This window comes from Macrotis lagotis, chromosome 7 (genome assembly GCF_037893015.1).
Source record: "Macrotis lagotis isolate mMagLag1 chromosome 7, bilby.v1.9.chrom.fasta, whole genome shotgun sequence".
In the NCBI taxonomy this organism is placed as follows: Eukaryota; Metazoa; Chordata; class Mammalia; order Peramelemorphia; family Peramelidae; genus Macrotis; species Macrotis lagotis.
The window spans coordinates 70,874,040-70,901,997 of record NC_133664.1 but is presented as its reverse complement, the minus strand read 5'-3'; the positions used below and the strand labels follow the sequence as shown (position 1 = coordinate 70,901,997).

Below are 27,958 nucleotides of genomic sequence, written 5' to 3'. Positions count from 1 at the left end.
GTTACTAACAGGCTTCTCTGCTTTCTTTTTCTTTCCCTTAAGCACAAGTGAGTGAACAGTGATTTTGAAAGGTGTAAACTTCTAGACTGTGATGGGGCGGCTAGGTGGTGCAGTGGATAAAGCAACGGCCCTGGAGTCAGGAGGACCTGGGTTCAAATCCGACCTCAGACACTTAATAATTACCTAGCTGTGTGGCCTTGGGCAAGCCACTTAACCCCATCTGCCTTGCAAAAAAAAAAAAAAAAACTAAAAAAAAATCTTCTAAACTGTAAATCTTGAATTCCTAGGCTTTCCTTTGGGAGGTATTCTCTCAAACTACAACTTATCAGAGAAAATACTCACTCATAAGACCTTACTGCTCAACAGATCAGAGTTGCTTGTTTAGCAGTCCCACAAAGTATTTGATGCCTATTCACTGTTCATTAATCAATGCACAGTCATATCATTTGCATTTTGAGCATTTCTTATGTGGTGGAGGAAATAAATAGCAGCCCTATATCTGTATATTACAGCAAATCTTTATAGGAGTGGGGGGCAGCTGGGTGACGCAGTGGATAGAGCACCAGCCCTGGAGTCAGGAGTACCTGAGTTCAAATCCAGCCTCAAACATTTAATAATTACCTAGCTGTGTGGCCTTGGACAAGCCACTTAATCCCATTGCCTTGCAAAAAACCTAAGTATCTTCTCATTCCTTACTCTAAATGTGAGTCAAATATAAACTTTAAGGATTTTGCCCAAGAGAGGACATGGACTCAGGGAACAGAATAATTTGTTTATTTTTGGACATGGAGAAAGTAGTAATTTGCTTTGCTTGGCTCTGCATATTTATAACAAGGATTTTCTTTTTCTTTTTTAATTGGGAGGGGGGAAATGAGAGAGAATATAGATTTTTATTAATTAAAAAAATTAATTTTTAAAAATACAGAAAAGAGATTTTCCCCCCAGGGCTTCAGCGTTAAAACACAATAATCCAGAGAAGACAAGAAGAACCTGATTTCCTTCTTTGGAGTCAGTTTCCCTCAGGATTAAAATCTAGCTAGAACCCCTTTGTGGGAGGAGTATCCCACTACCCTGAGTCACTGAAAAAGTTGAGAATCACTGCTCTATAAAGACATAGTGAACCCCAACTTGAAACAATACACAAGGAACTAACAGCAGAACACAGACCAACTTGAGAAGTGACAGTCAAAATGATGCAAAGATGTCATAGAGAAATTTGTTTACTGACTTGGAGGGTGGACATAATTGGTTCCTATGAATCCTTCCAACTCTAAGATCCTATGATTTTCTGAAAGATCATCTTTAGTAAAGTCAGTTCAAGTAGGTCAAGCAACAAAAAGGACAGCCTCTGCCACGAGCAGTCCCAGCTGCTTGAGAGAGGATGGATTACCTATTTATGAAAAGGGAAAGACAGCTGGCTATGTCTCGGTCTATTCAGCAATATTTCTGTGTGGGGATGACGCCATCCACATCTTCAGATAGAAAGGAAATAACCAAAGATATACTTGACACAGACTCAGCAGGGATGCACAAATGCAAAGGTAAGTGAGATCAACAGGGTGATTACAGCTGCATTCAACAAAGCAAAGCACAGCTATGGATATATATTATATAATATATGTTATATATAAACTGTCACTTAATTTATTGTATTTCGGGGATAGAAAGATCATAGCTTTAAAATTGGAAGGGACCTTGGAGATCATTTAGTCTAATCCTCTTGTTTTACATATCAATATGCTAAGATCAAGAGAGGTTAAATGACTTGCCCAAGGTCACACAGGTTAGAAGCATCAGAAATGGAATTTGAGTCCAGGTCTTGAAAGGCAGCATAGTATACTGGAAATCAGGAAGATTTGGTGTCAAATCCTACCTCAGACTTTATGAGCTATTTGACCCTGAGTAAATCATGTAACCTTTTGATGCCTCAGTTTCCTTATCTGTAAAATGAGCAATTAACTCAATGACCTCTATAAGATCCCTTTTAGCTCTAAATCTATGATCCTCTGATTCTTCTAATTCAGCAATCAAGCTGAAGATATAATTATTTTCCTCACATTGAGATACTGTTTGGGTCACAAATATTGAGAAAAGATGGACTAAAACTATGGATGTTTAGCACAATACCTAGTTATGTGTTATTGGAGGATCATAAAGATAAAGCCCAAGTACAGCATGGTAGGAAATAAACCCAAATAAAAATCTTAGGTTGGAAGAAAAACAAATGCTAAGCAATCAAAGCCCAAAGTATGGCTCTGATAAATAATGATGCCTCAGAGGAAAAGCAAAGGAAATGATAATATTCTCGAGAGGAATCTCTGCCACAAATTAGCAGGATCAAATCATCCTCAGCTAGAAATTTTGAAAAAAGACAAAAAACAAAATATAACAGTAAAATTATGTTATTCTCCTTAAATTTTCCAAGAGTGACATTACAGAAAACATGGACTTGTATCTCTATAACAATATGCAACCAGTTGAAACCATAAGAATTCAGCTGGACAATGCTTTTCTCTACATGCACTTTGCTGATTTCTGAACCAAACTGCTCAGTTGACCTTTAGTTTTGTATTTAATTGAAGCAGACATATGGAGAGTCTTACAAAAAAAGAAGAGTTTTGTAATTCAGCTAAATGTTATTTGGTAGATCTTAAGGTAGATCAGAAATGTACTTTTGGGACATAATATCAGAAATGTACTTTATAGGCACCTACATGTAGTTTTAAGAGAATTTCCTTTGCCTTTGGTGAATTCCACAATAAGTAACTCTCCATTAAAGAGGCACTTTGTGGTCTTCCACACTATCTGGGTCATACCTGGGGGACCTGACTGTGATGTGGAACTTTAGTGGATGATTCTGACTCCTTAATATGCTTGAGCCATAAAATTTTAAAGGATAAAAATGTACAAAAAATCAAAATATTGCAACTTAGATTTTTTGGTAAATTTTTTTTTTAATAATTCACCATTTTCAACTGCCTTTAAGTTACAAGATAAACCTCTTGGGAAAGAACATCTACAGCATAATGAAATTTGAATTAATATTCAAATTATAGTCCTCTTATGTAACCAGAAATTCAACTTCATTAAAAGAAAAGTCATGGGGCGGCTAGGTGGTGCAGTGGATAGAGTACTGGCCCTGGAGTCAGGAGGACCTGAGTTCAAATCCTACCTCAGACACTTAATAATTACCTAGCTGTGTGGCCTTGGGCAAGCCACTTAACCCCATTGCCTTGCAGAAAGAAAGAAAGAAAGAAAGAAAGAAAGAAAGAAAGAAAGAAAGAAAGAAAGAAAGAAAGGTCATAAGACTTTCCTCATGAATGAAGATGGATTAACTCAATCCTCCATACCTGAATGAGGGGTAGAATTAATGCAAGTTTGAGAGAGAGGAGTGATCTTAGTTCTGGCCTCTATCTTAAAGAAAGAAAACAGATGTTTCCAAGTTCTAGAGGTTTCTGAAGGGAGAGATTCTGGGAAGAATCCCTCATGTAGAGTAGCTTGACCCCTTGTTATGTTCTTATCCCCAGCTTACTACACTAGAAATTTTTGGAGAATTTTCCTTTGGATAAGATACTGGACTCTCGCCCTTAGTTAAGCTAGGTTACTTCCAATTGAGAGATGTCATTCATTCTATACTGTCTGATATTTTCTCATCCAAATAACCTTCCTGATTTCTACCTATGATTGACTTAGATAAATGCATTTATTTTTTCTGCCCTTGTGTAACTATCTTTTGATAGGAAGAATGTCAAACCTTAGAAAATTAGGTTGGGCCATTCCTTCACCATTAAGGGATAGTGATCAGGAATGCAGCTTGAATCTAAAAATTAGTTTCAGCAGACAGACAATATTTGGTGAGGGAGTTGGATAGTTGGTTAGATATAATTCTAGCCTAGTAACTCTCTCTAAGGATTTTAGAGCCTTTGGCATCAATGATGTATTTCTCCTGGCAACAATCAAAGTCTCCTTTGTAGATCTAAATAGACTCATGTGGACACACATGGGCTATATAAGCAACACACACACACACACACACACACACACACACACTCTATACTTATTACCTGTTTGATATTAGGCATGTTATTCTCAGCTTCAAAATGAAGAGAAAGATATGCTGGGATATGTTGCTATTGAGAAATCGGACAAAGGTCATCAGCTTTCAAAATGCCCTAGTCAACACAGCAGCTACTATTTGTTATAATACAGAAGCTGCTTGGATAGAGTTAGTATTCTTTCTTGATCATAGTATGTCTCAGTCTCTTTTGCATTTGAGAAAGTAATGTCCTGGGGAGATTTCCATTGTTGAGTGAATATGATAAGACCTAAGCGCTACTATCACAAGCTTCCTCCAAAGCAGTTAGTCCAGACTTTCCAGAAGTTAAATTGGATTTCTAGACATAAATTAGGTGACAGTGGAACTGAGATTCTCAAGGGAGATGTAGAAGTCAATTCAGTTCAGATCAATTTAGAGAATAACTCTGTTAAAAGAAATTCAGGGAAAAAAGGGTAGCAAAGGAAAGTAATCAATAGAAGGGTTATTTTCAACTATATTCCTCCACTATCCTGCTGAGAAAATCATCTCCTATAACAAAGAATAAAAATGAAATAAAAGAAAAAGAAAAGTAGATCAGAAAATTGACCCACTCATCAACTGATTCTGACAGCTTAGTCAATTTTTTTCCCCATAGCTCTCATCTCAGCAAATAAGGAAGGCTACATTTTATTTCTTCTTTCGGTGAGGGCATTTGTCTTGGGGCTATGACTGAACTAGAGGAGTTCCTTCCAAATATGAAATTTGGTGATTCTGACTACAAGAAGATGTCAAAGTTCAGGCCTTATCTCAGGATAGACTCTGTACCTTCTGATACAGCCTGGTTGATAGCAAATACTTCTTAGTCACTGATGATCCAAGGAAGTCACTTTATCACTATTGATTGAGAAGACTGAGGAAGCTAAAGAAATTTCATATCTATTGGCTAAGACTACTACTTGAAGATAGCTATAATCTTATCTGCAGAGCAGAGACTTATTAACCACAGTGTATACACACACACACACACACACACACACACACACACACACACACACAAAGGTGTGGAGGTGTTTAAAAGAATTGATGAAAGATCTGTACCCACAGCTTCCTTAGTGAATATTGTACAATGTATTAGGCAACTAAAAATAGCCAGAGTTGGCGACCAACTGGAGCCTAGAGCAGCTCCTGTCTGGAGAAGCAATGGATAGCAGTTCCGGCCAGGAACAGCATATTCTGAGCCATCAGCAGGGAAAACATTAACACCCTTGAAGCATCATTAGCAAGAGCTACCCTTCTATACAGGTCTTCTGTTCATATGAAGAAATGTATACATTCCTTCACACAGATGCTGAAACTGCAAATATTCTACATGAGTGGATATCCCTCACTCAAGTTTCTTTAAAGGTCCACTTCTCCTAAAAATTGTGTATTTTTGAAAGAGTACATTCAAGATTTGTGAGGAGGAATATTATGCTGCACATTACATTATTTAGTAATTTTCATTTATTTGCCTAGCTATCAGGATATCATAGTGAAAAGAGAGCTGGCCATCAAACCAGGAAGATCTGGGTTGCAGTCCCTCTTTTGAAACATTTTGTGATGTGTGACCCTGGGTAAGTCCAGAGCCTATCTATTTTCTATACAGCTCTTTAAGACTATGATATCAAGTAAAGGGTATTTCCTTATCTAGTAGGTTCCTATATCAATAAAACTATTTATTTGCATTGCTATTTTATTAAAATGCCTTTGTTAAGAGCTAAGTGTGTTCTATGGCTAACCAGTAAAAGTAAACCATCTTGGGAGTGGCTCATGACCGACGGTGTAGATGGAATCCTGACTCATAAAACGCCTACAACCTAGAACAACCACCTGGGGAACTCTGCTCCCCATAGACAAAACTGAAATGTGGCTAACCATAAAACAACCTAGAATCTAAGCACAATAATACTGTGTGACTGTCTGGAACAGTAAGCAAATGATACCATTATATTAATTACTAATTCTGAAAATTTGAAAACTTATGCATAGACAGATAATGGCAAGTCATCCCAAACTCTGTGAGTTGGAGCTACTACTGTCATTTTCCCAAAGCTCTGAGATCATAGAGAAGATGAAGTCCCTAACTAGGCCTGGAGATGCTAACAATAAATTTCTTCAAACCAGACACAGGGATAACACAGCCAGCTCCATATTCCTTTCTCAAGAGAGGGAATGAGTATCAAGAACAACAAGTTCACTATTTACCCTTTGAGATCTTTTTGGTTCACTGGTTGAAGAGAACTAAGAAATCATTCACATTTCATATTATTTGTGCCCAGTTCTAGAATGTGCATCGTTGGGATATTTCAGACAAATTACTGCACCATGAACTGAAGCTAAAAAGCGATTTTGAGTTCCCACTACCCAGGATTCTCAAAATTATTTTAGATCAACCTGAGTGGTAACTATCACAATGTGTCCTTTTCAGTTGGCACAGACCAATAAGAATGTCTGATAAACATTTGAAAAACATAACTTTGCCTTCTTTTCAATGAGCCTTTTCTTATTAAAATCTCTAAGTCAAATTTTATCTTTGGACTTCCAACCAAAGATCCACTGAGTTTAAGACTGAATGAAAGATGTAGAACTTAATTGCAAGTTATCAGAAAACCATCTTCCTCTTTTGTATTTTTCCAAAAGGCAGGAGTTAGGAAAAGGCATTTTTTTCTGCAAAATATCTTCCTTTAAAATTCTTTTTAGTATATTGTCCAAGGTTTTTTAATGATATACAACATAGTAAAAATGAAACAGCAGTTCTCTATGCCGTTCCTATCTTACTCTGCTCAAAATATCTACTGTCTTCTCCAGTTGTTCCTTTCTTCCATGTTGGTTATCATGCAGTCTTTCTCATGGCCTTGCCCATGAAAGATCTCAAATATTTGCTTTAAAAATGCTTTAACAATTCCCTAATAAAGAAGATAGCATAGTAGAAATTAGAGATAATGGGTTAGAATTTGAGTTTTACTACTCACTTCCTACAGAATTTTAGGCAAATTACTTCCCTTCCTGGAATCTCCTGTCTTCTATAAAAAGTAAGGAGTTAGTGTATATTATTTCTGACATCCCTCCAAAGTCTAAATCCATTCATTCTCCTCATGTGACATATTTCTCTGGTGATGGCTGCAAGGGTGGAGTTTTTAGTTTCTACTGGTAGCCAATGTTTGCAGAACTTCTCACTGCTATAAAGTAATTTTAAAGCAGCTGGAAGAGTAGAAGCTTTGTTCTTTTCTCGACTTGTACACCAAGATGAGAGATCTGCTGTGGTTTTGCAGCTTATCATAGCACTGAAAGCCTCATTACTTGGACCTTTGTTTCAGCAACTGGCTCAGACTCTGACTCCCAGTTCTCACCAACCTTTACCCTAAGCCAATGGCCTCATGTTTTCTTTCTATCTAATAGTCTTTAAGTGAAATGACTGTTATATTCAACATCACCTGCCAGATCGTTGACACTCATAGACAATTAAATGACACTTGTGAGGAACTAAACAAGGGCAAACAAAACTTTATGGAAGAAAAGCTAACAATGATTTTTTTCCACCTTATCGGTCAATGGGTTTGCTTTTACAGAAGAAGTAACTTCATTGTGAAGATATGTAATAAAATCTACACCATCCTCACCCATAGCCAGCTTTGCCTTCCCCTAGGCTTTTGACTCTTAAAGTCCATTATTCATTTTTCATATGCTGCTAAATTTTAGCAATTGTCTCTCAGGATAGCTAGGAGGAATAGTAGATAGAGAACTAGATCAAGGATATGAGTTCAAATTTGCTTTCAGACACTTATTAGCTATGTGAACCTGGGCAAGTCACTTAACCCCAATTGCCTCAAAAAGAAAAGAAAAGAAAAACAATTGGCTCTCTCTAGGAAGAATTTACATACTGTCAGTGTATTATTAATGGCATCCTTATCATTTTCTCCATCATTTAAAATCTAGACAATCAAAAAACCATAAAGCAAGTCCTGATTTGTTGTGCGGGCAGATTGCCAAGGTGTAAGTGATCAGAATGAAAATTTAACAATCTGTTCCCAATAAACCAATGAACTGACTGCAGCACACTTCCAACCCAAACCTAGGATTTATAAAGGATATCTAATGTGAAATCAGCCTATGAAGGTAGATTATGACAAGTTTTCAGTGTCAAACAAAGGAGTATGTATTCTAAAGATAAATGGGAGCCTTAGACTTTCCTAAGTCATAAAATTCTTGAGATTTCTTTCCTGGGGTCCTACCTCTTCCTGGTGCTGTCTGCAATATTGATATCCTGGCCACAACTCTCTATACTTTCCTGGGCTCAAGTTGTCTGTTATGATGCCCACCTGCTCTCTCCTTCCAGACATTGCCTGGCTGAGAACTATTTCCATCTCTCTTCATCTGTTTCCCTGTTTTTAACTTCTCTTATAAGCCTCCATCCCTCCACCTATACTAAGCCTCCCATTCTCCTTTAAACTGAGTGGGATTGGGGACAGCTAGGTGGCACAGTAGATAGAGCACCGGTCCTGGAGTCCAGAGTACCTGGGTTCAAATCCGGTCTCAGACACTTAATAATTGCCTAGCTGTGTGGCCTTGGGCAAGCCACTTAACCCCATTTGCCTTGCAAAAAAAACAAAACCTAAACTGAATGGGATGAGGCTTCACACACTCTTGGGAGATGAAGTTTAGGGACTCCTGCTCAAGGAAAGAGATTTTTTTCACCCTAAACTATTTCAGAAACAAGACATTCTAGATAGTTCCCCTTTGGGTGTCTTGGCATATTCAACCACAACTGACTTTCCCTTGTGTTTTTTACATAAGAAAAATAGTCCAAGGAAGTTTACATTTTTTTAATTGTTGTACCTATTTTTGTTTTGTTTAGAAAATAATAATGGTTGTTTTTCCCTTCCAGGATGTGAATTAAGAAGACATTCTTAGTTTGGCTGCTTTCCTACCATTAATGGAAATAGAATTTGTCAGCTGCATGACTTTCTATTTCCATTAATGGTAGGAGAGCAGGGAATGAAACTTATTGAAACTTTTGCTTTACAAAGAGATGGCTAAGAAGGAAACTAAGGTTCTCTATTCTGCAAATTTCTGGAACAAGTTCTTTCTTAAGAAGAAGGAATTCTGAGATTTTCCTATGATAGCCAGCTTAAAGGATAAAACATTGACTCACACATAGCATATTATAAGCTTGTTATGTGATCCAGTTTTTCAAAAAGAAAAACTTTCTAGGGAACCAGTTAAACAAGAAAGAGAACTCCACAGGCACTAATGTCCTTCAGCTCTCTGGCATCACTTTGACAGAGTGTTCCACCAAAATAGCCTTTAATAATTCATACAGAAGGATAATTCAAAGAAAACAAGAGGCACGTGAACAGAGAGGGTTTGAAGTGATTTGCTCAGGATCACATAGTCATGCTGTTTCAACAGCAAAACTTGAACCCAGGTCTTTTGGTTTCAAATTCAACTGTCTATAAAGTCACAATGTTAGAGCTGGAAGGGAAGCTGGAACAGTAAACAGTCAAATGATTTTGGTGTCTGAGGACCTGGGTTCAAATTCAGCCTCCTGCTAATTGCCATTGTGTGGCCTTGGGCAAATCATTTAACCTCTCTCTCTCTCTAGGCCTCAGATTCCTCATCTGTTTTAGAGTAATTGGACTAAATGATCTCAGAGATCTCTTGCAATTCTAAATCTATGATTCTATGATGGGGTCTGGAAGATCTCTTCTCATTCACCAAATGAAGCCTCTGAGATACCTTAGAGGTCATGGTTTTCATTTTAGGCTAAAAATTGATAAATAGCTAGATAGTCAGATATAACATTAAATAAAATGTTCAAATTTCTGCAGTGTCTTAAGATTTACAACACAAAATAATTAGCAATTTCTAACTGAATAGTTAAGTATAAAGTTCCTAAGGCCTAACTTTGTCCATAATCTTCCCTAGCGTCAAAAGCCATAAAGTTAAAGTTAATCTAGGGTAGATTAAAGCAAAAGGAATCTGCTTCACAGTAGCAGATGATAGATAGATACACACACACACACACACACACACACACACACACACACATAAAATTATATACACATACAGATATAGTCAATATTCAAATGTTGTGGGGTTAACATTCCTAGAAAAAAGAGAAGTAAAAAATGCAAATGTTAATACAATGAAACTATAGGACCCAGGGGTTAGGTTCCCACAGTCACCAATAACTGTAATCTTTTTGTGAAGATTGCTGAAAATACACTTTTCTACAAACAATTTTTATAATAAAACATGAAGTTCAATAATATGTACTTTTCCTAATATAGTTACTATAAAATGCAGAAAACAAAATAAAATTGGTAACATGCAAAGCATTTTTCCTCACTAGTAATTCCCTAGAATTCTATGATATTTTATACCAACATCTCAATAAAAAATTATTTCAGAATATGTTCACTTTTTGTAAAAATCTTCAATTGATTAACACCAGATTGGTGGCTGCCAAACAGTTACGGATATTCCTGCATGAAGTTTATCTAACACCTTTACTTTCTCATGAAAGGGTTTATCTAACTCCTTTACTTTCTCATCTCTGACTTTGCATGCTAGCGCTTACAGTTCAAAGGACTTGAACTATGCTCTGAGAGCATAATTGCAAAACAAAACTTGAGTTTTAAAGATAAACAATAAAAATATGCAACAAAAGCAAAGAGAGCTCTTTACAAGGTAGGGTGAACATTGAAATGCCTCATAGGATACCAACAATTCCACATACCCAAACACGTTGTACTTCTCATTTTTCCTCTACATCATATATTGTGAATGTGTGGTTGCCAAAACAAAAATGAAAATGAGATTACTAATAAAATCATGCAAATTAAACACCCAAATTTTGAAGTTTGAATATATACCTCTAAGGATGCACACATATGTATTTTCTCTGCTATAATATAAATCCACCAAGTATCACTTAACCTCTCTCTCTCTCTCTCTCTCTCTAGGCCCACACAAGTCATGAGCATGAACATAGGAATAAGTAATCTGGATAAATGCTATTTAAAAAAACAACCAACCCTAGTTATGTTTAGCAAAGGGGATAAAATAAACTCAGAACCCCGTCGGAAGTCAAGTTATTGCAATGATGTAAAAACTGAACAAGTGTGGGCAGAGACACATGTGACTGAATTGTGAACCAGTTGTAATCTATGAAGCAGGGCCTCTGGAATGTTGGAGAAGCAAGAATGTCAATAATCAGTCCAAGAGGACTATGCTATGTGAGCCAGACCCAACTTATTTTAACCATAGCATGCAACTTTAAAACAAAAGATATTTGCCACTTGGTCAAATGATATTTTAATCATACAAGCTAATTAAAAAAATCCTTAAAACAACATGTCAAAGATAATTATCTTAAATTCTGAAATTGCGGGAAGATTTGTCTTAATTGGAAAGAAGATTGAAGAAAAGCCTCATTTTAAGTCAAATTAGTGTTAAATGTTATTCAGATACTCTCCGCCACCATCCTAAAACAATTTATCCTTGGGAAGGTTGTGTCATATATCTTGTAGATACTTGACAAAGATGTATTGATCATGAGAATAAAAATTCAATTCAATTCAAATCAACAAACATTTATTAAATGTCTGTCACATCCTGAGTACAAAGACAAAAATAAAACTGCCTGTCCTCAAGGAACTTACATTCTACTGAATAGGGAAAAAAAGGATAAAAATATATAGGATTCCCCCTCTGGGCTCATTCTTCCAATCTCCCATCAAATTGGCAGATTGAGTACCTAAGGGTGTCTATACTATTTCTCCACCTTCCTTCCCCTCCCCAAGGTTCTATCATTAAGGAACCTGGAAGGACTCACATTCAATGTGCTTCCCAGTATCAAACAACCAATTAACATCAATAGCTCTATTGAAGGGATATTCTGAGATGTAAAGAAAGGACAGAAGTTTTAAAACTTCCCCAAGCCAGGGACACCTTCCCCTCAGCACACACCCTCCTCGAGAAGGGGCTCAAACTTAAAAGTTCTGGTATACATGAAGAAAATACTGGGGGGCCAGGGGTACTTTGTAACTGTTGGCCCTAGGAGATATTTTCTCTCTTTTTGGAGTCCAAACCAGGTTTAATAGGTGATTGTCTGCTCCCTTACTCACCTAGACTGGTCCTTAATAGGTGTGTTATCTGAGCTGATTCAGTCTCCTGGGTTGTCAAGTGGATCTTTCAGCTTCTATGGTCTTGCTTCATCAGACCTGGCTCCTGCTACCAACTCTGGTGACTGATGGGAGGCTCCTCAAATGACTTGGATGAATTTCTGGATATCTCACTGAGCGTCCTCAAAATGATCAAATGAGAATATTTGTAAAGCATTTAGCACAGTGACTGACACATGGTCAGTTCTATATTAATGATAGCATAATAATAGAATTAATAATGTTATTGTTGTGGTTATTAAAGTTATCTTGCCTTTTAGGGTATAAGGGACACAAAAGACATAAAAGATTACAGTTCTTGTTAACAAAAACAGGTGCTATATGTCATATATTTTGGGTTTGTGTCTGTTTATTATATATATATATATATATATGTATATGCATGTGTATATTACTTTATCTTTGATTTGCCCACACACATAATAGATGCTCAAGATAGTTTTGCTAAATGAATGATTGAGCAAAAGTGCTAAAGCCTGAAGTTTGTACTGGGAATAGGATTAAATTCTAAAGATATCATTTATGTTCCCAAAACATAAATTATGGTTAAGGCACAAAATAATAGTTTTAGCTCCTAGATGAAGACTTCAAATATCCTAGAAGAATCTTCTGGAAAAAATTGAGTATTAGAACAAAAATAATGATTATAGCAGCTTGAATTTACAAAACTCTTTAAGGTTTACAAAGTGATTTACATGTGTTATCTCACTTGAGTAGACACTATGAATTAAAGTCTCTAAGGTTAGAAACAAATGTGTCAGAATACTGAAAGATGAAATTCTAAATACCATTTCATTTCTTGGTATGGTTCATTTTTTGGATGAATTCACAGTGTTCTGGGTCTTGTCTAAGGCATCCTTGTGAAATTTGGCCAAACTTAGGTTATCTGTAGTCTGAAGAATCCAAGGGGAAAACTGGGCTAGTCGAATCAAGAATTCAGGTTTATTGTGTCAAGGAAGGTCCAAGATTCCATCCAACTCTATGACCCCACCATCATGTAGGAACATTATTGATACATCCTAGACTCAATTCAAGTTATAAGATATCCTTGGAATTGGCTTAATTTTATTGAAGTACTTTATATTGGGATTTATTTGAAACTTATTAGGAATGGGAGTAGGGATAGGAAAGAGACTCTACTAAGGTTACTCTCAATCTAAAGCAGAGTTGTCAGACACATAGTCTGTTTAGACCACAAGTGGTAGGAAACATTCTTCAGTGCAACCAGAATCAAATTAAAATATAATTTGCAAATATTTAACAAAAGTTAAAAAAATACAATAGAACATACATAATGTTAATATGTAGTTTTCCAAGCAGGAGTACTTTTGTATAGTTTAGTGGTTCCCATTTCTATTTCAGTTTGACCATACTGAGCTAGAGGTCACAGGTTTAAGGAATTGGCTTGGGCAAAGTGAATGTGTCAAATGATTTCCTCACACCTTCAATGCAATCTACCATTGTCTTAAGAGCCAATTAACCACTCTCAAATAGTACTTGTTGATGGATTAACTAAATAGGAGTTCTACCTTGCTTAATTTATACAACTAAATGGCATATGTTGTCAATGTTCCAAGTGTGACGAATGTTCTATGAAAGTATGACGTGTTCATTTGTTCTACCAGTAGAAACAAAATATTTGGAGTATACCCAAAAAAACAGCAATCACAGTCAGCTATTTACTCTAAAAATGGAAGTGTTCCATTCTGAATAAGTTATGAAAGAAACTAAGAGAACAGCTTAGGGCACTCAACCTCTAATGTCATCAAGAAATATAAAACTATTATAATGCCAGACCTTTGAATGAGAATTGAGAATTCAATGCAAGTCTATTAGAACTTTAAATTTTTCATTTCCCGTGCTCCCAGGATGCTTTGTCAACTGAGTGAAAATAAAGTATGGTCATCACATCTGTAGCCTTTCGTTCAAGATTTAGAAGAGAAAGTTGTAAAAACCAACTTAATTCTATTTAAGGATGGTCTTTAAAAAGACAGCATTTGATGGGGAGCTACTGACTCCTGAAGTAGTATTAATGAAATATTTTTAAAAGTTAAGAATCGCACTTTTATGGCACCCAAAGAATAATGGACAGAGAATCTGACTTTCAAGGGACACAGATACCCCCTGGGATAGTCTGACAGAAATTATTTTATTCTGTGAATTAAGTTTTCTTTGAAGTTTCTTTCGATTCCTGCACATTTCTTCATTTTTATTATCATCTTTTTGGCAAGAGAAGCTTGGACAGGATTTAGAGGGTGAGAAAGGCCTAGAGGTGTCTCTCCAATTTTTTTCTGTGCCACTTTTCAATGAGCTAAAATCATCTCAAGGAGAGTCCTTTTCTAACAGCTGTCCTGAGTGATGTTTTTGTCATTCCTTCTCCTAGAGGACCATAACATCAGTGACAAGCAAGGAAGAATCAAAGGACCAGGATATAGTCACTATCTCCCCACTGGTTTCTCTCCACCTTACTCTCCCATTGTCTATTATGGAATGACTCATTTTACATTGGAGGAAAAGGAGTATAACATATTATGATCAGGAAAGGAGGAGATTTGCTAGCACATGGCTAGAGTCATGGACAGTTTTCCATGTATTTTCTGATTTACTAAATCATATTGTTTCATATGATCATAGTCTTTATACTAGAGGGGTGAGGAAATCTATAATGCCTCTCGGCTCTCCATTACCACTGATCCAAGACCTAAAGTGGAACTAATGTTGCTTATTAAATAGTCTGAGAATGGCTATGGCTGGCTAACAAACTTCCTCCTACTTCTTTCTCTAAATTCCTAAAATTGAAAGTAACAGACTATCTTATCCAGGTACCACTCCCATCCTCTCATCCCCATCCCAAAACCCCCACTCTCTAGCTTGTTTTCCCTTTCAGTTTAGCCTTCTGGAAAGGATAGCTCATTTTTTTTAATTGTTAAATTTTTGAATTATACAAATTTTCTCTCTTATCCCTTCATTATCCATTATGAAGGTAAGAAATGTGATTATTAATTGTACATGTGAAAACATGCAAAACTTATTTCCATATTAGTCACAGTGCAACTCAATTTTTGAACAAACTTCTCTTCATCTTGATTTTTTCTCTCATTCTCAAATGTCATCTCCTTAGAGGTCTTTCCTCCCCAACTCCCAAATCATGGCTACTCTCTGCCTTTTGAAGTTAATTTTTACATCTCCACATATATGCTCTATCTCCCAAGTTACCTCAAATGACATAATATATGTAAAATATTTTGTAACCTTTAAAGTTCCTCAAAGCCAGTTATTAGTGAAGAGAGAAACTGGTTCAGTTTTTTTCTTTGTACCTTTAGTCCCAGGCACAGTGACTGATATACATCAAGTGTTTAATAAATGTCTGTTATGTGAGTAAATTCTACCTTAAGCACCAAGGAAAGATCTCCTTCATCAACTCATAGATGGGATTTTTAGATAAATTAAATCAAATTGATGAGTCATAAGAGCAGTGACCAATCTGACAGACAGGCAAACTGAATGAAACTCTACATATGGATCTCCTTAATGTTCTTCTTTTACTTTGGGTCTTACTACATGGTCCAGAAGAGTTGCAATCATGGTTGATGCTGGACTCTCATCCTGTCCCAACTTCCAATCCGCAGGGAGAACATCTGGTGTTGTTCTTAGTGTATGGACCTTCCTCTTTCTGTTTTCCAATCATTGTTCATTTAATGTTAAATGATATAATGGTGGCAGAGGAGAGGGAAGTCTTGGATGTCCTCAAATATAGACTATCAGAAAGAAAACTTTTAAAATCCAGGCATCTTTTATTTATAATCATGCTTTCCTTTTATTCTGGTCATGTTGGTTGATAATTTTCCAGTGGATAGACTTTTATTTTTAAATATATATTGTAATATATTATATTTAATATATTTAATTTACACTGTTCTCCTTTCTATTCTAACAAGAGGGGTGTAGATATGAAAACTTATTTAATTTCATCTCTTCGTTAATATCCTTCCAATTTCTGAATCTTTTTTGTTATTAGAACTTACTAAAAAAAATCTAAGCAAGATCAAGATTTCAGATGCCATTATTGTTGTTATTATTATTATTATTATTATAGAATTATTACCCAACTAATGACTAGATCTCAGCTTGATTGTGACAAAAATAAAATCCAATTAAAACTGAACAACTTTGGTATAAATGATTTTATTTTAAAACTAGAATTTTTTTAAAAAGCTAGTTATCTTAACAATTGACAAAGGAAATCTTTGACTTGTTATTTCAAATTTAAACTTAACTTATTTTAATTGAAATTTGTATTAAACATTTCACAGCATTGTCTAGGTAACCAAACTTTGAAAAAGCTATGTAAGTGAGGTTTATATTGCACCTGTGAGCCTCTGGCTTTTGTTCAATTTTAAGAAATGAATCTAATACTTGTGGGGGAAAATCATTCACTGAGGGAACAATGTTCCATTGTACTAAGCCAACTGGACACATTACCGGCAATGACTGTTATTACATAAAATTCCAGAGGCAACTTCCATAATGGAAAAAAAAATCACCCCAAACAAAAAATAAACAGCAAATCTTAAATTTAAAGAAACCAATCAATAGTCCCTGAGTGCATGCTAAGCATTAAAGGCACCAGAGGAGAGAAATATTCAAATCATGATTTAGTAATGTCCAGTGCTTTGTTAGCCAGCACTTTGCAGTGGTCTACATCAATCTTGAAGCAGGTTGAACATCATTTGTAGGACCTTTGTAGCCAATTAATGTGCAATTTTATTCTAAAGTTTGAATTTTATCACTCATCAAAAGGTGAAATGGTTTTATTTTAATTTATCAGCCCCACTTTTTCCTACAAATTCTTTGATTCTGTCAAGAAACTGTAGCTATACTTTTAAAGGCTCTTTAACCTTCTTTGCATCATGAACCTCCTTTGGAAGTCTGGTGAAATCTATGACTTCCTCTTCAGAATAAAATATATAAAATATATAGTACTATAAAAGTTAGTGAAAATAAAGATATATTTTTTTCTCCAATCAATTTTACAGACACCCCCTTTAAATCTACCCAGAAAAGACTTAAGAGTCTGAGGACTCTTGGCTAATTCCTAATAGAATAGGAATTCTATTGAAAATCACAGAGACTGGGCTCAGCATCTTTAATAAAAAGGGCAAAGTCTCAATAATAGGAAGAATATAAAAAACTCATTTGCAGCAGTGCTTTTGAGACTCTTGAAGTAGCTATGAATTTAGGAGAACACCAAGACTATGCATCTCAGTGATGAATCACATTTGTTAAATAGGTTCTGCCTAGCAGGATCAGCTATGTTACTTGGATTGAATCCAGAAGGACATACTTAATCATTTTTCCTGAAACTTCTTGGTCATCTTTCCAATTAATGAATTCAACAATTGTTGACTGAAAATGAAAAGCATTTCAGGAATGTGGGTTTGAGAACAAGTATGCTCGAGCATGATAGCAAAGGGACAGCAGATACAGAATGTATTCAAGTATACCCTAATACCTTCAAAATTATTTTTGGTATCTTACATTTTAACTTCATATATTCAAAATAAATTTGCTTGGTTTTTTTGATTAATTTAAAATTAAATGTAAAATTCATTAAAATTAAATTTACTTACATATAGGTTACTTTTGTTTGATGAATTAAAATAAGATCATTTACACTTTAGTATTCAATAAATGTTCATCTTAAAAGATACATAATTCTTTGGAAGCACGTCCTGATAAATTATTTATGATGAATTAAGTAACTCAGAACATTTAATGGCAAAATTTTCTCAGAAGTTAGTTTTCTTGTTCAACTGGATTCTTTGGCAATCTGTGATTGCACTGATTTGTATATTCCCTCTAATGCTGCAGATATCAACTCATTTATTGTCTTGACAGGAGCTTTGGTAACTCTTCCACAGGGAACCTTTCTGGGGGCCTTCCTCTAGTTCTCCTGAGATTGCTAGGTTATCAATAGAGCATATAGACTGTCCTTCTATCCCTTGCTTGTAATTTATTTCATTCACACATATATGTGTGTGTGTATACATATATATATAATATATATACACACACCTATGTGTATATGTATGTAAATATAAAATTTAATACCATACAAACAAATAATTACATATTGTTCAATATGTATGTTTACATATGTAAAGAATTTGTATATATGTAAAGTTATCTGTTCATATATTTGCTCAATTTATTATAATATATATGTAATTAAAATATAAAGTGGCCATCCTTTTTTATGACTACCCAGCTCTCTGATGATAAAATCATTTGCACAGTTTTTTCTAATTAATTTTTTCATTGTTAATGTATTATTGTCTATTCATGCCCCCTTTGAGGGATCATTTCATTGCTCTTTGGGTGATCCAAAGCATGAAGTTTGTATTATTATGTGACATCTCTACCAGCAGAGCAGGAATAATAGAATGAAAGAACAGAGAAGGCTAGTAGGACTGGCATTTACAGTTAATATGGAAAACAATTTTAAGCAAAAGACAAAAGTGGAAAAAAAAATGGAAAGATGGGAGATTGTTGCCAAAGTGGGTAATTTCAAAGTTTGACATCAAGGAAGTAGCACAGTTTGGAGCAATGATCAAGTCGAGGATAGTATTGCCTTTGTGAGTAGTTGACAGAATATGAAAGAAGAGATTATAAAGGTTAAAAGACTCAGAAGCTGAATGATTAAGGTGTTTTTAAGGGACATACACAGACATACTAAAGTTATCAAGGAAGAAGGCAGGGAATGGGGTAATGAGGAAGATTATATGCCAGGTAGTCCATTCCTTGAGATTTGGAAGTCAGCATCTCATCTGGGCAAGTAAGATTCCTAAAGAAAAGGGACTGCTGAGAAATGATTGCAGCAGAGTATGGAAGGGAAGTGGTAGGAAGAAATAAGGACTATATTGACTCCTGCTTAATATATTAAAGGACAAAAAAGAAATAGTGACTACCATAAAGTGTCTAAAGATATGAGAGAAAGAAATCTAGGATAAATACATGTTAATAATAGAACAGGCATTCCAGAAAGTGATCCAGACAGAGACAGAGATCTTAGATGAGAATGGAAGGAGAGGTGGAAAGTAGAAGGGGAAACCAAGGTATGAAAATTAGATGGACAAGAAATTGACATTCATAAATCATAGGAAAAGGAGAAGACAAAACAGTCAGAAATTCTAAAATTAAATGGATCCCAAGGTTTTTCATGAAAAAAAAAGTTAGCTAGCATGATGGTCAAATCAAATAAGAAAAAATTTTTAATAGGAGCAAATATAAGCATCTAAATTGTTTTTGTTGTACCGCTGTTTTCATTCTTGTCCAACTCTTTATAATCCCATTTGGGGTTTTCTTTTGGTAAAAACTCTTGGAGTGGTTTGTCATTTCCTTCTCCAGCTCATTTTACAGATGAGGAAACTGAGGCAAACGGTGTTGAGTGACTTACCTAGTGTCACACAGCTAGTAAGTGGCTGAGCCTAGATTTGAATTCAGGAAAATTCTTGCTGACTTCAGGTCTGGTGTTCTTTCCACTGTGCCTCTTGGATGCTCTTTAAGAGTCTATGCTTCAGTTCAAAAACCACTTTTACCCGTGCAGAACAGAGAAGATATGGCTAATTAGCAATAGCATTAGACATAGAGTAAATGAACCAAAAATATCCACATGAGGTAATTTGGTTTTTACAGCTTTTATGATCTAATACATTAAGCCTCATTAAAAAAAAAAAAAAGGAAATTTGTGTATTTATGGCTTCAGTCTGTCTATGCTACTTAATTCTTCTTACTAAATCCACTCTCTCATTCAGGTGACTCTCCAGAATTCTTGCAGGTGACTGAAGAATATGTGATTTCAGCGTGCCCATCCACCAGTTACCCTCTTAGGTACAATGAAATGAGCAGTAGGGTCTCGAATTCAGCCTAAGATACTTACTAGTCGTGTGATTGCAGGAAAGTCATTTAACCTCAGTTTCTTCACCTGTAAAAGTGGGCATAATAATAACTACCTCCCAGAGTTGGGAGATTAAAATAATATTTGTAAAGTGCTTTGAAAACTTTAAAATGCTATGTAAATGCCAACTATTATTATCAAGCTTAAGGGGCTTACACTGAAGGTGACTTCTATCATAAATGTCATGGCTTTGACTGTTAATTACAATATATAAAGAGAATCACCCAGTCATGATCTAGACCTCAGAATGTTACGTTTTGTTGTTTCTGCATGAAATAGAGCTTTACCATGGGGGAAAATAACCTAGCTGGTAGAGACTTGCTCTAGTAATAATATTGTATCATCCATTAATTAAGCTAACAAAACAAACTGGTTTCCAGGTAGTGTGTCTCTAAATGCAAAATGTTTCCCTGTTAGAGATTTTATTATATATTTTTTCACTTTAGATATCCTTGAATGTGGAAAAATCAGTTTTTATTAAAAGAACTCAATTCCTGTAGGATAAAATGCAAACTTCTCAGTCTGGCATTTAAGGCCTCCAGTAATCTGGCTTCTACTTTTTCTGTCTTATTTTGTATTATTCTACTTTGTAACTAGAATACCAGCTGAATCCTGAGCATGAAACTTCATTTCCTACTTCATCATGTTCTCACAGACTATCCCAATCACACCTGTGTAACACAAGTCACCCTGGTCCTCACTGCCTGAAAGGCAGTGTTACACTACCACCATAGTACCCTAGAGAAAATGAATTCAAGGCTAAGCTTTTGATTCTCTAGGGTCTCCCCATAATGATGATAATATAACAAAGAGAAGAGTAGGAGAAAAGGCTCTCAATCCTTCTTAATAACCAGGGTCTAAACTCAGTAGTCTAGATGCATTCTGTGGGACTGGAGAAGATGGTCTCCTTAATGGAAAAGGAGTAGAAAAACCTCCCATTCCCCTGGGTTTATGACTGTTAATTACAGATGAAGAAACTGAGGCCCTGAAAGTTAAAGGGATATGCCCAAGGTCACATAGATGAATCTCAAAACTGGATTTCAAACTCAGGTCATCTGTCCCCAAATGAAGAACCCTTTCTACTATAACATCCATTTTTGTTCATGGTGCCATCTTTCTGTGAGTCACATGGTCTCAAAAATTTTGAATAATCTTCATAACTCTTCTTGTTTCTACCTCTGTTTGAAATATTAAATCTTGTTCATTTTTCAATTCCTTTCTTATATTCTTTCGTTTCCTTTCATTCCCTAACACTCATCTCATAGCATCATTTTAATTTCAAATTATATAAAAGATTCTGAATTGATCTCCTTTCCTCTCATTCCTCTCCTCTCCCATCTGTTTACCATAGTATTACCTTTTTTATTTTAATTCATTTGTTGGTTTTTGCAAGGCAGAGGGTTTAAGTGATTTGCCCAAGGTCACACAGCTAGGTAATTATTAAGTACCTGAGGCTGGCTTTGAACTCATGTCCTCCTGATCCCAGGGCTGATGATCTATCCACTGTGCCACCTAGCTGCCCCCCATAGTCTTATCTTAATCTTCTTAAGCTACTACTTTGGTCAGTCATTCACTCTCTTCTCCAAAACCTTAAAACTTTAGCTTGAAGGAGCCAAGTATCCAAAACCCTCAGCAATTTGGTTCCAACCTAAATTTCCAGTCTTATCTCCTACTACTCACTTTCCCAAATCTCTAGTTAACTCAAAATTATTCCTGACATAAGTTTTATTCAAGCTATCCAATGCCCTCTGCCTTTTTCTCTTATTAATTAAAATTTAATCATTCATTAAGGCTCAGTCATCACAAAATCTCAGAGTTTGAAGGGACTTTGGAGAATATATAGTCTAACACTCAGTCCTATACCCCCAGAAGTTTCCAAATTTTTATGCTTCATCCCTCACAACATCTCTCACATCTCTCCCCTCTTCACTCACAGTCACCAAGTTAGTTAAGACTTATGCTAGCTCTCATCTAATTAATCTCCCTTCCTCTTCAATCTATCCTTGGTGGAGCTCCCAAAAATGATTTCCTAAAGCACAAATCTGAAGTGCACATCCAAAACATAACTCCAACCAACTATGAAGGTTCATCATTGCCTCTAGAATCAAACATTATCTCCTCTGATTTGTAAAGTCCTTCACAACCTGATCTCAATTTTATTACATATTCCCTCCCTCTCAGATGCTATAATGTAGCCAAGCTTTCTTGCTTTTCCTCAAATACATCACTCACCCACCAATTCTTTACCTTTACAGTAATCTGTCTCGAAAGCTTGGAATGCATTCTTGCCTCATCTCCACCTCTTAGACTCCCTAGTTTTATTCAAACCACTGCTCATGCATCTTCAACATAAAGCATTTTCTGATCCTTTTATCTGCTTGTGCCTTCCTTTCACCCAATATTTATTTCATATATACTTATTAAGGTGTCTGCTGTCTCACTTGGTAAAATATAAGCCCCTTGAGGGCCAAAACTATTTTTTTAACTTTGAACTCAACATAATGTCTGGCTCATAGCAGGTGACTAATAATTAATTACCTGTTAACTGATTATCATCCCCACTTCCAGAAGGGAAAATGTGTCTAGAAAAGTAAAGAGGCTTGCTCATGGACTTGCAACTAGCAAGTTATGTCTCCATAGTCTGAAAATGTCTGTTTTCAAAAAACTCCCAGTTTAATAGTGGAGACATAATAGGTAAATTAAGGTTCATGAAGTATGGGCCAGTAAATATGATAATTAGGCAAGTATGTTACAGGGGAAAAAATAGGTCAAAGAGTGCATTTGTGGTTTAAGAAATGGGTGGGGTTAATTAGATAAAATTTCCTAGATAATATGGACCTTGAAATATGGAAAGGAAGAATTTGGTTTAGAGGAATGGAATTCCATTTAAATACTTCAAAGGAAGGTACCAAAAAGGAAGACACTGAAACCCAACATTTCACTACACTGCTATGACAATACTATAAATATTAGACTATTAATATACTATAATCATACTTAATAATATGCTTCAATATAATTGAATTCTATTATAATACAACAGTAAAAACAACATAAAAAAGAGAATTTTGCTATTACAATGCTAGCTTTCAGTCAAAACCAAGCTTTTACCTTGCTTTTGCAAGAAATGCACATATATATATATATATATATATATATATAAAGATGGATAAATACAAGTTTCTCTATATCATATATCTGTCAAGTCCATTTTTAAACAGTGATATTCTTAATCAAAACAGCTGGACTCAAAGTTATGAAGAAAGAAAGAGAAGGCTAAATTGTTTGGGGAAATTGCAAAATTCCCAGTCTTTCCATCCCAGAAAAGATCCACTTTTTTATTAGTGTAATTGTATGAACACAATACTTGGAACACCACTTCCTCTGAAGATCAAAAGAGGAGCATGATATAGAGGACAATGGAAAGATACATGATAGATGTGAGCATACTACAACATATAGCCAATAAAGAGAAGCAATGGCTGGCATCAAATAATTATAAGACAGAAATAGTAGGTAGGAAAGTTAAGTGGTGAGAACAAGGGATGAAAAGTGGACAACCAGAGTGATACACCATGAAAAAACTTTCAATGCTGGGAGAAAGCAAGAAAGGTCTCTAGCACATTGTGTGCATTCCTCATGGGAAAAGGTGAGGAAAGGAGCACAAGGTGGACAAAAATGGATAAGTTGCTCTCCTTATCTTTCAAGGCAACCCCTGAGAAGGGAAAGAAACAAAGAATATTTACAAGGTTAATTCAGATATGCTGAAGGTATGGCTTGCCTCTCCATCACCCCCCTGAAGAAATCTGTACTCTCTGTTCTCATTCTCCTTATTGGTAACTGCCTACCCCAAACACTCTTTAAGGAGGGATTTCAGCCCTATTTTACCTCACATTCACAACTTGGACTCTACAGACTTCTCTCTAACTACCTTATTTACTTGAGGGTAAGGTCCTTGAAGGAAATCTTCCTCAGCCCCTAGAAAAATATAGTGCACTTTATAGGGGATTAATAAATATTGAATGAATCATATTAACATAACACTAAAAGCCTATAGACACCAAATGATCTCTAACAGGTTCATTGTCCCATAGATAACTTGTTATTTAAATTCAAATCTGCAGCACACGTAGCATAAAGAAATAGAATTGATATGACTTAAAAAGTACTATACACACTGTTCAGTCAGAAAGAAGAAAGGAGCAGCTTCCAACCCACAAATTTAATTATCTCTTTTAACATCCACTCCTTTCTTTTAGATTTTTGTAAGTGGTTGATCTCATGTTCTTCATCTTTATCTCTAAATAATTAGTATAATTAGGATAATACTTAGGAAAAGTGAGTTTTCCACTGAATAACCAAGTGGCATTTTTAAAGTTGATCTTTATTTGACCTTTTCTAAATGAGAGGTATCAACAAGTTGTGGTTAAAGTCAGATTGATATATTGATATGGGGGGAGAAAGCAGTGGTTTGAGTGAAGTGGTCAGGTTTTGAGCTCTGGCTCTTATCAGTGTCTAACCCTTGGTAGAGCCTCATCTGTAAACTTGGGACAACTTCACAAAATAATGGAAAGGAAAATGCTTTGTACACATTCAAATAGCACATAAATATGGGTTAGGTGTGTGATAATGTATTGAATGAGGGAAGAGGGCAGTTGCCTTAAGAACCCAAGAATACCAGCCCTTAAAATATTAACAAAGAACAAACTCCGAGAGAGGTGAATCATTAGTACCCCAGGGAATTGCTAAAAGAGTTATCTTTTCAACAAAGAATTCTTTTAGAGTCTTTTAAGTATTGAAAACATGATTTTTAATAATGCGAAGGTTTGATCTCAAAGTAAACATCAACTTCTTCCCCTCCTTCTGAGTAAAGTTATGAGGTAATGTTGTGACTTTGCTTTTGAAAAAATAACAGATAAAAATTTTCCTGCCAGATAAAAAGCTGTGTGCCCATAAGAAAATAAAGTAATCATAATAATAGTTAGCATTTATTTTAGGGCCTACTATCAGTCAGGCACTATTGCTAAGTATCTTATAATTATTATCTCATTTGTTCCTCATAACAACTCTGGGAGGGGGGTGCTATTATCCCCATTTTATGGATGAGGAAAAAACCAAAGTGACTTGCTTAGAATCACGGAGCTAGGAAGTATCTGAATCAGGATTTGAACACAGGTCTTCTTGACTCCAGGTCCAGTCCTCTATCCATTGCATCACCAAAGTAAAATCAATACACAAAGTGGCAAGAACCAATGACTTTAAAAATATTGCTGGATTGGTTTTATTATGAGGGAATCAGAGCTTTAGAGTGAGAAGGCCTCTAGAAGTCATTAGGTTCTACCCTTTTTCTAAAAAGGAAGAATTTGGGACCCAGAGATGTGAAGATTTGCAGTTAAGTGGCAGAGAGAAATTTGAACCCAGGTCCCCTGAATTCCAGGCCTATTTCCATTGTATTATACTTGTGCTAGTCCTTGATTTGAAATTCTATTTTAGAAAGTTAAAATAAATAATAAGCTACCTTCAGAAAATAATATACCTCAGAAATAATAACCCTCAGAAAATAACCAAACTGAAAATATGATATATCCATATATAACATAAAACATAAAAACTATACTGAAAGTACAATAAAAGATTATCAGGCTATGTTGATTTACTTATTAAATACTAGATTCTCTATTGATTAATTTTATTTTTATTTTTAATAGTATTTTTTCCAATTACATGTAAAGACAATTTTCTAACATTCATTTAAAATTGAGTTCCAGATTTTCTCCCTACCCTTCCTATAAAGGTATGAATTTTAAAAAGATTATAAATGTGCAATCATGTAAAACATATTCCCATATTCATTGTGCTGTGAAAAAAGAAACAGACCAAAAGGAGAAAAAAACACAAAAACTGGTAAAGTGAAAAATAGTATCCTTCATTCTGCATTCAGATTCCATCAATTTTCTCTCTGGATATGGACATCATTTTCCATTATGAATCCTTTGGAATCATCTTGGATCATTGTATTGCCAAGATGAGCTAAATTATTCATAATTGATCGCTGTAAAATTTTAGTGTTACTGGGTATAATGTTATACTGGTTCTACTTACTCCACTTTGCATCAGATCATGTAAGTCTTTCCAGGTTTTTTTCTGAAATCTTCCTACTTGTCATTGTTTATGGCACAATAGTATTCCATTACATTCTTATACCAAAACTTGTTCAGCTATTCTCCGATAAATTATGCTGATTAATTTTAAAATGACTTGTTTAGATAGTTTGACATCATCATCTTTCTTTACCAAAGTTTTATGTGATTGGTGAATTATGATTCTCAACAACTTCCCATAAATGAATATGAATTATATGTACTAAAAAAAAATCTCTCATTAACTAAAAAACTAGATCAGTCAGCAAAGATGAGATTTTTCATATATGCTAAGATTTTCTTCCATATTATCATCTAGAGCATGCAAGTACATATTTAAACTTTCTACACAACAATCCCCAAAGTGTCATGTTTCTCTGGAACCACCCATAAAGCTTTTGATTAGGTTGGGACAGGCAAATAGTCCTATAACTTTTCAAAACTTTTAGCAGAGATGTCTATTCACTGCTCATTGAGTTAATCATCTCTTTTGTAAGCTATATGAGATTGTGGTGATGGTTGAAGAAGCTCTGTTTATAAAAGTGCTTACTGAGCACAGGAGAAAGCCCAGCCAAGAAAAGATATTCGTGGGAGCAGTGGGAGCAGTTGCTGATACTTCCTTAATGTAACTGATTCTTTCATAAACAATTGCAAGGTTGGAATCACATGTGCATTTCTTTGGAATCAAAATTCCTTTTGTCTGGATCTTTTAAATGAGTTTCTGAGTTTTGCAGAATTCATTTTTTTTTTGGTTTTTCATCTCATCATAAAGTATTTAACAAGAACTTACTATGTGACACTATATTAAACACTGAGGATACAGTTACAAATAAGCAAGAGGATCCCTTCTTCCAAAGAGTTATTTATCGTCATGGTAAAAGACAATAATATATAAAGGGGAAGTAAAAAAGAGAAAAAGGATTTAAATCCTGGTTCTGTCTTATGTAACTATAAGGAAATAATTTAACTTTTCTCTGCCTGAGTTTCCTCATTGTGAAATAGGGCCAAAAATAATTTATGGAGTACTTTAAGGTTTATAAAACACTTTGTGTTATCTCATTTTATAATGATATTTATGGTGCCTCTACTTTACACACAGTTGTTATAAAACCTACAAGAGATAATAAAAATTAATCTAGTTTGCAAAGTGCATTAAAAATATCTCATTTTACCCTCACACCAACATTGGGAGGCAGATACTATTATGCTCATTTTACAGATGAGGAAACTAAGGAAGACAGAGGTTATGTACTTTGCCCAGGCTCCCAACTAGTTAAATAACTGAGGCTAGATTTGAATTTGTTTCTTCCTAATTCCTGGATTAGTACTCTACCAATGTGCTTCCTATCTACCTAATAATGTGTGTGAAGCACTATGTAAAAGTCAGTTATTATCCCATTTCCCAGTGATATTTGTTTTATTTTGTTTTGTTTTTTAGGTTTTTGCAAGGCAATGGGGTTAAGTGACTTGCCCAAGGCCACACAGCTAGGTAATTATTAAGTGTCTGGGGTCGAATTTTAATTTAGGTCCTCTTGACTCCAGGGCCGATGCTTTATCCACTGCGCCACCTAGCCCCCCCCCCCCCCCCCCCCAGTGATAT

At 35.3% G+C, this 27,958-nt stretch overlaps 2 long non-coding RNA genes across 3 annotated transcripts in view; one reads left to right on the top strand and one right to left on the bottom strand.

Moving 5' to 3' along the window:
- Positions 1 to 27,958, bottom strand: part of LOC141492628 (uncharacterized) — a 48,686-nt gene that overhangs the window by 5,151 nt on the left and 15,577 nt on the right. The window contains exons 1-2 of one of the 2 annotated variants that reach the window (XR_012469993.1): positions 19,718 to 19,802; positions 12,205 to 12,383 (exon numbers count right to left, since the gene is read on the bottom strand). This is a non-coding gene — a long non-coding RNA (uncharacterized LOC141492628). Of the gene's footprint in view, positions 1 to 12,204; positions 12,384 to 19,717; positions 19,803 to 27,958 lie in introns of those variants that run through there. The other variant, XR_012469992.1, reaches the window with a different exon arrangement.
- LOC141493706 (uncharacterized) lies at positions 1,407 to 11,266 on the top strand. Its single transcript, XR_012470298.1, has 3 exons — positions 1,407 to 1,541; positions 5,552 to 5,649; positions 11,041 to 11,266. It is a non-coding gene; the product is annotated as an uncharacterized LOC141493706 (long non-coding RNA).